Below are 14,468 nucleotides of genomic sequence, written 5' to 3' on the forward strand. Positions count from 1 at the left end.
TTAATCATATTTTATATTGACTACCAGATAGAGTGTTCTATAATTCCTTTCAAAAGCAAATTATTGCATCCTATATGTGAATATATACACAGATTTATGAATGTATAGCTCTAAGCATTGAAATGTGCATTTATATATCCCTATAAAAACTTCAAGAAAAATAGATTAATTTTTTCTGAGAATTGTATGTAATGACATGAGGGGAAATAAAAACATGCCATTTGTAGACTTACTTTAACATAAATAAAAAGTAGAGAATTTCCCCTATTGAGTTCACCTTTCTCTCTAAGGCTTTTTTCTTGACCATTAAAATCTTAGAAATTTTGTCCTTTAGTATTTACTCAGGAAAGTATGGACTTGTCGATCTTTACTCTCTGGATACTATGAATTCTCTAACATATAAAATTGAACTGTTTCCCTTATCAGCAGACATACATAGTAAATAAGAATTTTTCTATAAGCCAGATGGATTTTGATCATGTACATTATACCTTCAGGTAGTTATATGAATGGAAAAGTCCTTAGGAAATTAGCACTGGAGTATTTCTGCTGAATATGACCATTATAGCTGGGCAAGAATCAGATCTTTAGGAAGAAAGAGTGTGTTAATGTATATTTGCCACTTGAATTTGGAAGACATAGGCCAATTACTCTTTATGTCAGATTTTAATCAATAGAGTGGCATCAAGTGCCTAAACCACAGTATTTTGTACAATACCATTTAAGGAGTTCCTGAAATTAAGCCAAAAAGAAGTTTAAAAGTGAACAAGGTCCATAGTTCAATTCACATCAGCAGAGAGAGAGAGAAAGAGGGAGAAAGGGAGTCACAGAGACAAAAACAGCCAGTGAGGGAATTAGAGTAACTGAGAGATGTCATTCTCTGTTTTTAGAACCTGAGAATTATGATAAATCCAAGACATTTGTCTCATACAAAACAAGGCCATAACAACATTTGAAACTGGAAGGCAAGATTTGAGTAGGAGGGGCACTTCAATACATTATTTTAATTTATTTTCCTAAATAAGTGTATTTTTGGCTTACAGGAGAACAAGGGTTTTCATTATACATATTAGCAGTGAGTCTGAGTTAAGACTTGGATAAAAATTAGTTGGAAAGTAGGAACTGGCAAAAAGTGTAGTTTGGGGGAAAATATTAGATATGTAAGGGGTATTTAGAGTAAATGTTTGGTACTAAAGCAACCTACATACTTCGTTGAACTTTCCCTTTTTTGATTTTGTAAAACCCATCATTTGAAGAAATTGTTCAGCTTTTATCCCAGATGAGTTTATCCTTGAATATTCTCTGTCACTTACTCATTCTAGGAAAGGTGGCCCCAAATCTAACTTTAGGAATAGCAGATCAAAATCTCATTAATTCAAGCAACACTGGGACTATAAATATTTCCATGGTAGTGTGGGGAGATAGTCATTTCAGTGCTTACTATGTCCTGAGTGATTAAATACTATGTTCATTGGATCTTCACCTCAACTTTGAAATTTATAGATGAAGCTTAGATTTTCCACTTTCTTAAAGTCTAATCTTGGGAAAGTCACGTAACTTCTTTGAGTTTGAAATGGAACTCAGTCTTGTCTGCATTTCACACTGTGTGTGCTTCCAAGTATCACATGATACCTTTTCTAATATGGTACTACTGAGAGTTACTGGGCTTGCTACAAAGGGCAAAGAGAAAATATCCACAAGATATCTCTCATGAGGGTGTGGCTGAGAATGCAGATATGTTACAAATACCCTCTTCCTATGAATCTAGGAGTGATGTTTCTCCATGGTTACTGGTTTCAACAATCCAATCGGCTGTCTGTCGTTGTAGTTCTATCACTCTACATGGCTGAAGGCTTCACCCTCAAGAATCTACCCTGATTCCTTTTATAAACTTATGACTGCTGCAGGTCTTCTTTTCTAGGCCAATATAATTAAGTCACATTGATAAAAGCAGTTCTTCCAGAATGGAGGAAATTCTGTTGAATGTGTTTCCTACTAGTATCATTTTTTGAATAATGAGAAAGAAATAAGTTAATTTTCTTAGGAGGGCAATGACCTACAGTTTGTTTGTGAAAAAATAAAATCTAGAATTTTATTCTTTTTTCTTTTCTTTTTTTGGAGCCATCGTAGTCTCAAGTCCTTGACCCCTGTAAGAATACCGACAGTTGAGATATTGGATCATCTAGTCACTTGTTTGATTTGATGGGCACTGCATTTAGCAAGAGACATTTTCCTCTGATTTATCTATTAATTGATCCTGTCAGCAAATATTTCTTAAATGACAAAAAAGTCCTAAAGCCTGAGGGTTGAGTGGGAGATTATTATAATAAAACCATTTTCTTTAAGAATTTAAGACTAGTGAAGTAGTTAAAACAGATGATTTGCCATTGAGTAATATAATATATCATGGATTCAACAAATATTTATTGATTGACTACTCTGTCCCAGGCATTGATTAGACATTAAGGATATATTGGTGAAAAGAAAAAGACAAAAACTCCTGCCTTTATGAATTTTACACTTTAGTAGATGTTAAAGTAGACTATAAATAAGTGAAATAAATATTTGATGGTGATAAGTAGTGTGGAGGAAAATTCAATGAGAGCAGGATCTACATTGGGGGTATGGAGGAGCAAGAGCATTGTATTAGTTACCTATTACTGTGTAACAAATCACCCCAAAATTGTTTCTTAGAACAAGAAACATTTGTTATCTAACAGTTTTTGTGGATCAGGAATCCGGTTTATCTGGGTCTCTGACATGCTGCAGTCAAGTGTCCACTAGGACCACAGTCATCTCAAGCCTTGCCTGGGGAAGGATTCTCTTCTAAGCTCAGTTGCACAGTCCTCGGAAGGATTTGGTTCCTTTGGAGCAGTTGAGTGGGTGGAACTCTCTTCTCCACTAGTTGGCTGGGGTCCTCCCTCAGCTCCTTGCCATGAGGGCCTTTCCATAATACATCTTAGAACATGGCAGCTGGTTTCCAATAGAGCAAATAAGCAAGTAGGCAAGACTGAAGATGGGGTCTTTTTCTAACCTAATCTTGAAAGTGACATCCTCTCAATTTGACTGTATTCTGTTCATTAGAAGCAAGTCACTTATTCCAGCCAACACTCAAGGGGAGGGGATTGCACAAGAGCATGAACAGCAGGAGGCAGGGATCACAGAAGCCATCGTTAAAGCTGTCTACATTTTTAAAATGGTTTACACTTTTTAGTAGGATTGTCAGAGAGCTTCTCTAAGGAGGTGATATTTGGTCAAAGACCTGGAGGTGGTGAGGAAGTGAGCAATGTGGCTACCTTGGAGAAGAGCAGTTCAGGGGCTGGAACAGCTGTGCCTGGCATGTTCTAGTAATAGCAAGGAGCCCAGTGTGGCTGAAGCAAAGGGAAAGTTGCAGAGGGAAATGCAGGAGTAGTAGGTGAGGTTGTGTAGGTGTGCCAGAAATTTTTCCAAGACAGTTAAGATTCAGCAAACCAGATGTTTTTGAGATGTTATAAAAGAACAGAGGGAGGTGTAGATTTGAACAGGTGGATGAGTATTGTAGATGGTAGGAGAGTGATGTGGATGAACAGAATACAGAAGTGGGGTTGTGAGTACATGAAGACATATCTCCTCTAGCTTGACCAATGGAATAATGAAAAAGTGTCTTAATACCATGACTGTGCTGAGGCTAATGACCTGCTCACCAAATGAGTTATAAGGAACACACACATCTCATCAACACAAAAACCAGGCCCTCTGGCTCATCCAGCTTTTGCCAACACAGAGGGAACTACGAAGCAAAAATAGATTTCTCCAGCAGTAAACAGTATTAGAAGTTCTCCAAATGCCTGTCTTCTCTCAGATTTTAGCAAGTAATAATCAGCAAGCCACCCGCTGATCTTCCATCTGCAAAAGGTCCCTTTGTTGGAGACCATGGGAATAAGGGATCTGAACAAATAGTTCTGAGATGCATATTGTCTTGGTCTATTCCCATTGTTGTACCAAAATGCCATTGACTCGGTGGCTCAAACAACAAACAGTTATTTCTCACAGTTCTGGAGGCTGGAAGTCCAAGATCAAGGTTCCAGCACATTCAGTATCTGTTGAGAGCCCAGTTCTTGGTTCTTAAAGGATTCCCTAACATTTAGGATGTGATGAGGTCATGAGGGTGCAGCCTTCATGAACGGGATTAGTGCCTTTATAAAAGGGACCCCAGAGGACGTTCTCACCTCTTCTGCCACATGAGGACCCAGAGAGAAGAAGCCTTCACAAACTTCAATCCCTAGCATCGATTAATATTGAAATAAATTCAGTCTGTTTTTGGTTTAAGTCTCTAAGCCCAAGAGCTCAGCTATGGGGGGAAAAAAACGGCTTATCTGCACTCTGAAATGCATTGCACTGAGGGATTCCTATGTGGGGATAGTTGCATCCTGCTTTCTAAGCTGACCAGTTTCAGCAGACTTCGAGGAGAATTATTTTTCATCATCATTCATTAAGCCATATGTACCCTAGACTTTGTAGTTACTTAAATTTAAAGCATGCTCGACTTTATTTATTTATTTTTTATAGCTGATCTTAAGTGAAAAAGTGGGATCAATTTTTTTCCCCTGTCTCTCCAGGGTTTTCTGCTCTAAAATTATGGGTTCAGATGCAAAGAGTATCTTTTTCACTTTCAAATAGGGCCTTTTTGAGTCACTTTCTCTCCATGTTCACGCTTTCCCAAAAGTAGACCTGAAACTGTCCACATGGGCAAAAGAAAATTGAAAAAGTCAATCATTTAAATAAGAAACAGCCTCCAATTAGATTTACCCAACAATTCCATAAAGAAGGTGATTTTTACCTTAACATGCTCCAGAACTATCACCTCCATTCCTAATGTAATCTTACTTCAATGAGTATAGTTTTAAAGACTTCAAATGGTTGCATGGATTTAGATTATATTCCATAAGATTTGCTCTTTAAGCTTAAAAACAAACATTCAGTTATTCCTTTTTTTAAAAAAAGGAAGGAAATATGTTATAACAAAACTTGACCCAAGTCATATTTCATTATGGTGAATTTTGATATTTTGTTATATTCCATTTTAAATTAGAACCATGTACCCATGCAATCAATAATTATTTATTGAGTCTGGTTGCAAAGATGATGAAGACCTGGTTCCTGCCCTCAATCTGGTAGAAAAAGAAAGATCTGTAAATAACAAAGGGCAATTTAATGGCCTAATACCACGATAACATAAAACATGATTAGCTCACCAACCAATTGAATACTTTTTTTTTTTTAGGAAAGCAATAGGGTGTTAGCCAAATTTTTGGCATGCTGGTATTGTCTTGGGTGTGCTTTTGGAAGTCAGTACTTTTAGACACAGAAATATTGTTTTCACTGTGAACTCTTTTACAAGATTTTCCATTGCCAGAGGTTGAGTCTGACAGTTACCTCACAATTGTCTCCTTCCCCCTAAAGTTTGGTAACTGTATTAGTCAGCATTCTCCAGAGAAGCAAAACCAATAGGACATACAGAGAAGCAGAGAGAGAAAGAGATTTACTCTAAGGAGTGGGTCATGTAATGGGGCGCTGGCAAATCTGAAATCTATAGGGTAAGCTCGCAGGTCAAAATGAAAGGTAAGAATCAACATTGCAGTCTTGAGCCCAAAATTTGTACGTCAGGCCAGCAGGCAGGAAATTCAGGCAGAGTTTCTGTGTTGCAGTCTTGAGACAGAATTGCTTTTTCTTGCTTCTTCTTTGAAAAACCTGTCTTTGCTCTTAATACCTTCAACTGATTGGATGAGGCCCATCCACATTATGGAGAGTCATCTGCTTTACTCAAAATCTACATATTGTAAATGTTAATCACATCTAAAAAGTATCTTCACAATAACATCCAAACTGTAGCTTAGTCCAGTTGATATTAAAATTAACCATTAAGTAACATAGGGCATTTTCACCCTGATTGTATTTTGCTATCAGTTATTAGGCATCATAAATTTGAAGCTTCGGTTTATATATATATATGTCCTGAATTATTTTGAGCTTGGGCCAAGTAATTTGTGTTATATGCTCAGATCCCCTAGGACTTTGGGTAGGAATAAAGGAAATATACTCATTCCTCTTCAGTTTTTTTCAGGGCTTTTTTAATGGAAAATTTTGAGAAGCACTATTAAAGGATGATTTTCATGAGACCAAATTCTTGGGTTAGGTTACTACTTGATTAGTTAGTTGGCTTTGACCCAGAAAAATATCTACTCACCCACAAACTTGGCCAGTCTTTTCCCAGCTATGTACTCATCTCATGTGAGACTGTTCCAAACAATGGGTAATTCAGGACATTCTGTCTCTACTTTAGGAAAATAATCCAAAGTAACCTCACAAAACAAGGCACCTGGCATAATGGCTGGACCACAAAAATTGTTCAGTAGATCCCTGATTCAGGCTTCTCCTGTACAGAAACCAGCACACTGAGTTTGCTGAACAAGAGCTTAAGAGCCCTCACCAACTAGCTCTTAACGGAAAGACACACTGAGCCGTCCCTGATGAGCTATTAGGCTATTAATTGAACTATTGAGTTCTATTTATAGATAGCACAGAAAACTCTTTCCCCAGACTTGCCACTAAAATTTGAGAAAGGGCCAGAATATTAGTGACTATGAGCTGGACACATTAAGAGCCTGTTCCTTTTGTAGGTTTAGTCTGCCTTTTGTTTGGGTCAGATTTGCGTCAACTTGGATGCGGTTAGATAACACTCAAGGAGAAAGTAGTGTGGCTAATTTGAGCAAATTATCTAAGGCTTATGAATTGCACATATTTAAATTTAGGCTTTGTGGGAACAGAAGGCGGTTTCACTTCCTTATGACTAAAACTTATTCAGCTGTATGAGATAACAATAATGAGCTGAAGATAAGATTACACCATTTGCATTAAGAATTTAAAAGTGAAAGAAACATTCAGAGAAATAAAAATGAACACAGCAAAATCACAAACACCCAAACAAAACCAAACAGAAGGAAAATATTGTGCTTTACACTCCCAGGAGTTAACTACAGTATAAATGAGGACAGGGTTCCCAAGCATTATACTGCTACAGGCAGAATATTTCTGTGTGCTTCTCCAGCACAACTGTGTCAAGTCAGTCCTGTTCTTTGCTGGTATGAAGAGTGGACACCATCCCTCCAGTTGTGCATGGAATTTGGTTATGATCTGTTGGAGCAGTTTGTGTGGCGGAAGCACAGAGGTAGAGCGAGTAGATCTAGGAGGGGAGGAGAAATCCAAAATTGTGTCCTGTAGACATTAGCTTTACATGACACCCATGGCTGTTTTTGCATGAAAGTGACTGCATATAATTATGTACAAAGTAACAGCATAGTAATCACTATATATTAGTACATTATGGTGGACCTGGTTATTTTAGTCATCAGAATAGTAGTATTTGGTAACCCCATTGCCATTCAATAGACAGAATTGTGTCATCTTTTACACTTTGGTTTTATAAATTAAACAAATGGCACATCCATTCTTCTAAGTAGGTGTACTATACCCATTCCATTGGGGCAGTAGACTATATAGTTCTAAGACTGAACAAGTTCCCCATTATCTAGGACTGATTCTGGGAAGGGAGGAGGATTTAAGACAAAATCTGGAGAACAGAGAAGGAATAGAAGCTAATTAGTCATGTTTTCTTACTTGGTACAGGATTCTTTGGTTCTGATGTGAAGTAAGTTTTTCAAATAAATAGAACTATCTCTAACATAAAGAATGTGGTAATTTCTTACTAGGGTCCTAATTTCTTTAGAAGTTGTCCAGCCCCTCTGCTTTATGGTCCTAAACTGCACAGATGTTATCTGGATGCCACTCTGTTAATGGAGAGAGTGGTCAGAATATCGTTTCACACTTGAATGGAGCACTTAAGGAGGCATTAGGAATTCACCTACGGAAATCCAGTTCCTCTATATTTACCAAGGGTGAGAAGATAGACTAAAAGAGAGCTTCTGATGGAAAGAACTCTGGGCTCAATATGGGAAGTCTTCAGTCTTACTATCATTACACCTTTATTATTATTTGACAGTAAGTAGTTCTCCAACATCAGTTATCTCATCTATGAAATAAGTATGAATTTTCCTAGTGGTTCTGGTTTTCTAATCAAACCCTGGGAACTGAGCCTATTAAATAAATATATATATATATATTATTACAGCCTTTCAGCCTCCACTGAGATAATGAGGGTTGCCAGCAGGAGAAGCTAATGCCCCCTTTCATGTCACCTGGATGGTCTCACTTGCTGTCCTGGGCCAACACAAGCCAGAGGATCAGTGACAACCTGAGTTGCCACAGTGCCTTGTGCCCTATGCTGACATCCTGATGTAAAAAGAATATGGCTACTGGTTACCTTCTGCCTTGCAAATGTCACGTAAAATATCTCCTATGGTCCAGGCTAACCTGGAACTATGAAGGGACTGGAATTTTGGGACATGTAGTATTGGCTTAGCTAAATTAAATACAGTCCAGATCTACCCTCTCTGGCAACCTGCCATTGAGAATATTAAACAAATGACTGAGACACAGTTCCTGCCTCCAAATAGTTAACTGTATGGTGGGAGAGAGTCTTAATTCACTCTGATATGTGTAATAATAGAACTACTTCGTCTCTTTTACAAGTATAAAGTGAGATCAATACATGTGAGCAAGCTTTGGGAGTCTTTAATTTTTAGTGGATTTTCAGATTCTTACTTTGGCTATTGAACATTAGATTACATCTATTTTAAAAAGTAAATACTGGGAATAAATTCATTCTAGATATTTTAATAAGTTTAGACCCCCTGGTTTTCGCCATTTCACTTGGTAGAGTGGTGGTGCTGAACGGATAGCAACCAAATCATGCCTTCACCCAGATTCTTTCATTCATGTAATTATGGCTGCTTATTTAAGTCACCAAACATGTGTCCACAGAGATATTGCCTTTTCTGTGTTAGTATTTATCCACCTTTTAAGCTATGAAAAGTAAAAGACACATTAAAAACTGGGAGCAAAATTCCTTGGCTACTCATTTTTAAAAAGCCTCGAAATGTGATGCCAACCCTGCATTCTGAAAGCTCTTTTTTATCAGCACAGTCTCCAAAGATTTTCCCTACTATTTCTTTATTACATTATGGTTGACTAGCTCTTTCACTTTTAATCATCTACCTCAGTTTCTCCTCTTCAGATATTATCCAGTTGGGGAGATTTTTCAAAGACTTCATGTTTTTTCTCTGTATTGTGAAGATAGTGTCACAATGATAGGTAGCCTCATCTTTTCATTGAAGGGTTTGACTCCACATCCCAAATGTTCTGTTACCAAAGTCATAGGAAGAAGATATTTCTGCTGAACCTTCAATGAATGATATGAGACTACATGGAGAAACTAATGAGACCTTTCACCCACCCAACAGCAAAGGAACATGTGTTACATCACAGCAAGAATAAAATTTTCAATATACTGATCAATACTTATTTAATAACTACATGCTAGGCATCATTCTAACTGCTTTACAAATATCAATCTTTCCATTCCATGATGAAGTTCATGTTTATGGATCAGGAAACAAGGGGCACAGAGACGGTTCCCAAGGTCACACAGCTAGTAAATGACATAGTTGATTTTGGACCAGGCAGTCTTCCTCAACAATATGTGCTTCTTAACCACTAATCCATGCCCTCTAAAGATCCTCATTTCCCCTTCAACTCATATCAGTGTGGTTATAAGGGATGTTAAATTATATTAACACATAATTTGGATTATACACTCAGCATGCAAGGAATCTTTATACACAGCTCACAGGGAAAGGCTGAGAAGTGCTCAGGCATTGAAATGATAACATGGAATCAAATGCTACCACCTGAACCCTGCCCTCTGCTCTCTGATTACTGATGTCTGTGAAGTATTGTATTTTGCACACCAGCCATTCAATTGCACCTTCTCCAAGGCATTTAAAGAAAACAAGCAAATCATAAACAAAAAGAAGATATCTGCTCTTTATTTAATGGGTAGAAGCCCAGCTACACCAACATGGGGATTTGTCATTTTTATCAAAAGCTGATAAGCACAAACAGAACTTTAAGGATTTCACTTCATGGAGCAAGTATAATATACAATGGGGCGTTGCTCTTTATAGTCCTAATGACATGGAAGTCTGTTGGCTTTAATACCAAACAATGAACTGATACCAAATAAGCTATTTGTTTGAGGGGAAAATGTAGTTAAAAGTAGAGCCCAGTGGGCCTTGACAGATATCTTAGGAAAATGTCTCTCATTAATTAAACCAATACAAAACAACCCCATTCTTTGTTCCAGGGATTATCAACTTAATTAGAAAACACTGCTCTTGATATGCAAATATTTACAATGAGCATTTTCATGGAGAAAGTAGAAGCAGCCTTAGTTTTTACTCTTGTATTAAAATTGCCTAATGAATATTAACAGCGATCGGAAGTCACCTGTGTTTACCATTTGTTGCATAGCAAACCCTGTATTTCATTGGTTCAGCCATGTATTACAAGTGAAGTCGAACTAACATGTTCAGAAAGAGTATCAGACAAAAAAAGCCAATGATCAGCATGATAAAATTGTATTTCTAAAAGTAAAATAGTTCCACTATTCTGTGAAAGAAAAGTACACTACCTAAGAAAGCTGTTAGCATAAAATTTTTACTCTTCAAAAATAACTACATCAAAATAATTGTTTCTTAATTATCTGTCAGTATTCATTAAAAGAATGTCTCTTGAAAAAATTAAACAGGATGTGTATTTTTTAAGTTAAAAAAAAAAGCTTTTGGAAAAAAATTGGCAGTCACCCTACCCTTAAGACTGTTAGTGCATTCATTTTAAAGATCACCAGCTCCTTACAGGTCCAATAAACTTTGCTGTTGTGTTTGGCATTTCCTTTTACGTAGTCTTAGCTTTTAAACTAAGGACCAGATCGTTCACAGGCATATTTTTGTTGTACTTGTTTAGTTTGTCTGAACTTTTTTCTGATGGGATCCCTAATGAAAAGAACAAACGACATTTGTGGTAGTATTTCAAAACTTAGAAAATTCCTTTATGGCTATTATCACATTTAATCTTCAAAACAACTCCGTGAGAGTGGTGAGAGTAATCGTAGAGGAATTTTTATTATAAGTGTTGGAAATACTAAGGATCAGGTAAATTAAGTGATATGCTGCGACAGGGCAGACAGGGTTTGGACTCCAGACCCATTCGTCTTTCACACGGCAGGCAGCCCCTGCTATATGAGTGCCTCCTTTCCTCTTCCATCACCGCGGTACAGAAATCTTGAGGGTGACAAGTGTCTTCTCAGTGTGCCATTGTTTGCATCTCAGAATCAGACACACCTCGGTTTTAATATAGGCTCTGCCGTGTATGACTTACATGATTTAGGCTAGTGGTTGTCAAACTATGGCCCAGGACAAACAGCATTAAGAACCACGTGGGAACTTGGGGAAAAAAATGCACATTCTCAGGTTCCACCTCAGACCTACTGAATAAGCCAGCTCTTGGGATGGGAGCCCCTCCTATCTGTTTTATTAAACTTAAAAATAAAAGTAAGTTATTTCACCAGCAAAAACAGGTTTATTCAGGAATAGGAATGCAAGCTGCAGCAGAACCATAGGGATATCTGGAGGACACAAGAGAGGAATGCTCTTTTTATAGGGGAAGGGGCCAAGTTGGAGGGCTGTTCTAAGCAAATCATCCACTGGAGATAATTGGGAGTCCCACGTGTGGTGGCTTCTCATTGGCTGAGCTGTGGCGGTCTCTCCTTGGCAGTTGAGGGGCGGTGGAGGTGGGAGCCTTTTTAATTCCTGCTCATCCAGTAGCTAAAATAGTGTGGTGACCATCTCGTATGATAGGGTCTGAGATTTACGAGGAGTGGTGGGCGTGAGCATGAGAGCTCCCCTGCCGACCTCCAACACCAGGTCAGTGAGGTTTCCCTTAATTACACAGTGTCTAACCAACCTTCCAGCCGATTCTGATAGACCTTCAGGCTTGAAAACCAGCGGTCTAGAGGCAAGCCCTTCGCCACTGTCACAGTTGCGTTTTCTCTGTCAGTTGGCTCAGTGACAGCTATGGTGCAGAGCTCTTCGGAGATTTGGGGCAATGAGTGTGGGAATGAACACGTAGTACATTCGCGCTTTAGAAAACGCATTCCCAGGGGATAGCATTTAATTGCAGTTTTTTAAAGGCAACTTAAAACAACTGGGTTCTCTGTAAGAACAGAAGTGATGGCCTTTCTTGAATGCAGCACTATTTTTAAACCTGGAAGAGAGGATCAGTGCTAATAACGTAGGGGCAAACTGGACGGTATGCGTTGGCTGTAGTCGAAGTGGTTAGTGGCTGCCTTTGGAAAGCAATCAGATGAAGCCAATGATTTTTTTCTCTACCTAGGAATTTCAGTACAAAATCAGAGAAGGGGCATGACTGCTGTCTATGTCACCACTATTTTATTTGTTCTTTATGTGAGTCTGGTAGCTGTGACATAACGCCTTCGTCCAACAGCCAGTTTTAGTCCCATGGCTTGATTTACTTAAAATTTGTATACCTAACTAGGGCTCAGTGATTTAAAACCCCTCAGTTTAAAAAAAAAAAAATCTACACATTCAGTTTAAAAATTCAATGAAAAAAATTTTTCAGCCTGTGTCCTCTAAAATATGTGGATGCTGGTCTTAGGTAGCTATGTGGAGTACAAAGATCGGAACAAGCAAATTCAGACAGTTCCTTTTTGAGCCCCCTGTTGCTCCTCTTCCTAGACCTGCAAAAGTAAGGGACACTTGTTAAAATTTTGCTGCGTGCCACGCACTGTGCCATATGCTCTGGATCCCCCATCCTCATTTATTTGGCTTTTTTTATTGGGGGGATCGAGATGGGAAGTGGTCTGTAGCAGGAATTAAAGAATTTAACCCACATCAGTGGGCCACCTAAGTTTTTGGTTTTAGGCAGAGTTAAGAAGTCTTGCATAATTTGTACACGAGTTTTAACTACCCAGAGAACAGTGGTATGCCAGCTTTCTTTTAACTGTCAGCACGTTCAGATTCCTAAAGTTTGGACAGAAACAACCCCCCCAAAGTCATGTTTTGTGTTTTTTTGTCTCAGCGGTTCCCAAAGGTAGGATTCCTGACCTGGGATAGACAGTGAGGAAAAAAAAAAAAAAGAAAAGAAAAAAGCCTTATGTTACTAAAGTGTAAAATTACCGGATTTCCATAATTATGGTAGTCTATAACCAGAGGGCTCACAAGTAAATTAGCTTAACTCACTAGGAAGAAGGGAAAATATTTAGCTGTAAGCTAGACTTGCAACCGCATGTAACATTTTTGTTTTGAAAGTTTACCATATCTCTGTTTACCAAATCTATATGCAGATAAAAAGATTGAAAGTTACTACTTCAGTGTTTACAGAGAACACAGGGCTCTGACTAACTCCGTCTAGGATCTCTGGCTCCTTAACACCCAAGATAAAGGCCGAAGGTGATATGCTAACACTTCAGAAACCTGGCAATAACTGCTCGTCACCTTGGGTCTAGCAAGGATGCTCTGGGGCTTTAAGCAAGGAGATCCTGACAGGGAAACCGGTGGTATCCACTTCAGTTCAGCCTCAGCCATCTCATTGCACCACAGGAAAGCGGTTCAATCATTTGCTCAAGCATTTATTTTTTTAGGCTCCACCTTTGATTTAATCACTTGCTTATCTTCCTGCCAAAGTATTTGTGCTGGTAAAACAGGGCAACCCGATCTAGGCAGAACCTGCTCTTTCTGCTTCTGTCCAAAAGGTCAGTGGTAGAAAGGCTGATCACAGTGATTTTATAATTGAATGGGATCATTGTTTCAGCGTTTTTGTTTTTCCCATAAAAGAAAATTCTGCAGACTTGAGAGCTCTCAGATAAGGGGAGAAGTCTGCCTACAAACACTGTGTGCCTTCTCACAAACCTTTAGCCTGTAGAAAAGAGATCATCTTTGTTACACTTTGCTGGATAAAATTGCACACATTGTATCAGTAATTGAGGTCAATGAAAACACTAGGACTTCTTTCCCCAGGTACTTTTCTTTTCTGTGCTGAGTTATGGACCTAATTAAGGCACGTAGCCCTACTCACAGACTGAGTTTAATTCATTGAGTGCGCTTTGCATAATCATATGCTATAAACACTTAGAAGTACATAGCTGTCATTTTGAGTGATCAAATTCTATATGTTCTCTTCAGTAACCTATGATTTATCTACTTAGGTGACCAGGAATGTATAAAGTAGTATATAATCTTGCTAACTCTGCCATTTTTATTTCCCTTGACTGCCAGAGATGTAACCCAAGCCTTGTCCAGAAATATTCTTTAGAAGATTCATGGCTACTAAAGAAAGATTCTAAGGCCATAGGTAGGCAGGTAAAAACTTTGCCATTCTGTGCCCAACTTAATGTTTTGGCCTTCTCTGTCACCGTATGAATCCTGCTTTCCTGCTTTATAAAAATGCTGTGTACT

At 38.3% G+C, this 14,468-nt stretch overlaps 1 protein-coding gene across 2 annotated transcripts in view; it reads left to right on the forward strand.

Moving 5' to 3' along the window:
* Window positions 1-14,468, forward strand: part of KCNJ16 (potassium inwardly rectifying channel subfamily J member 16) — a 55,970-nt gene that overhangs the window by 582 nt on the left and 40,920 nt on the right. The window lies entirely within an intron of this gene.

Source organism: Manis pentadactyla, chromosome 4 (assembly GCF_030020395.1).
Source record: "Manis pentadactyla isolate mManPen7 chromosome 4, mManPen7.hap1, whole genome shotgun sequence".
NCBI classification, from domain to species: domain Eukaryota; kingdom Metazoa; phylum Chordata; class Mammalia; order Pholidota; family Manidae; genus Manis; species Manis pentadactyla.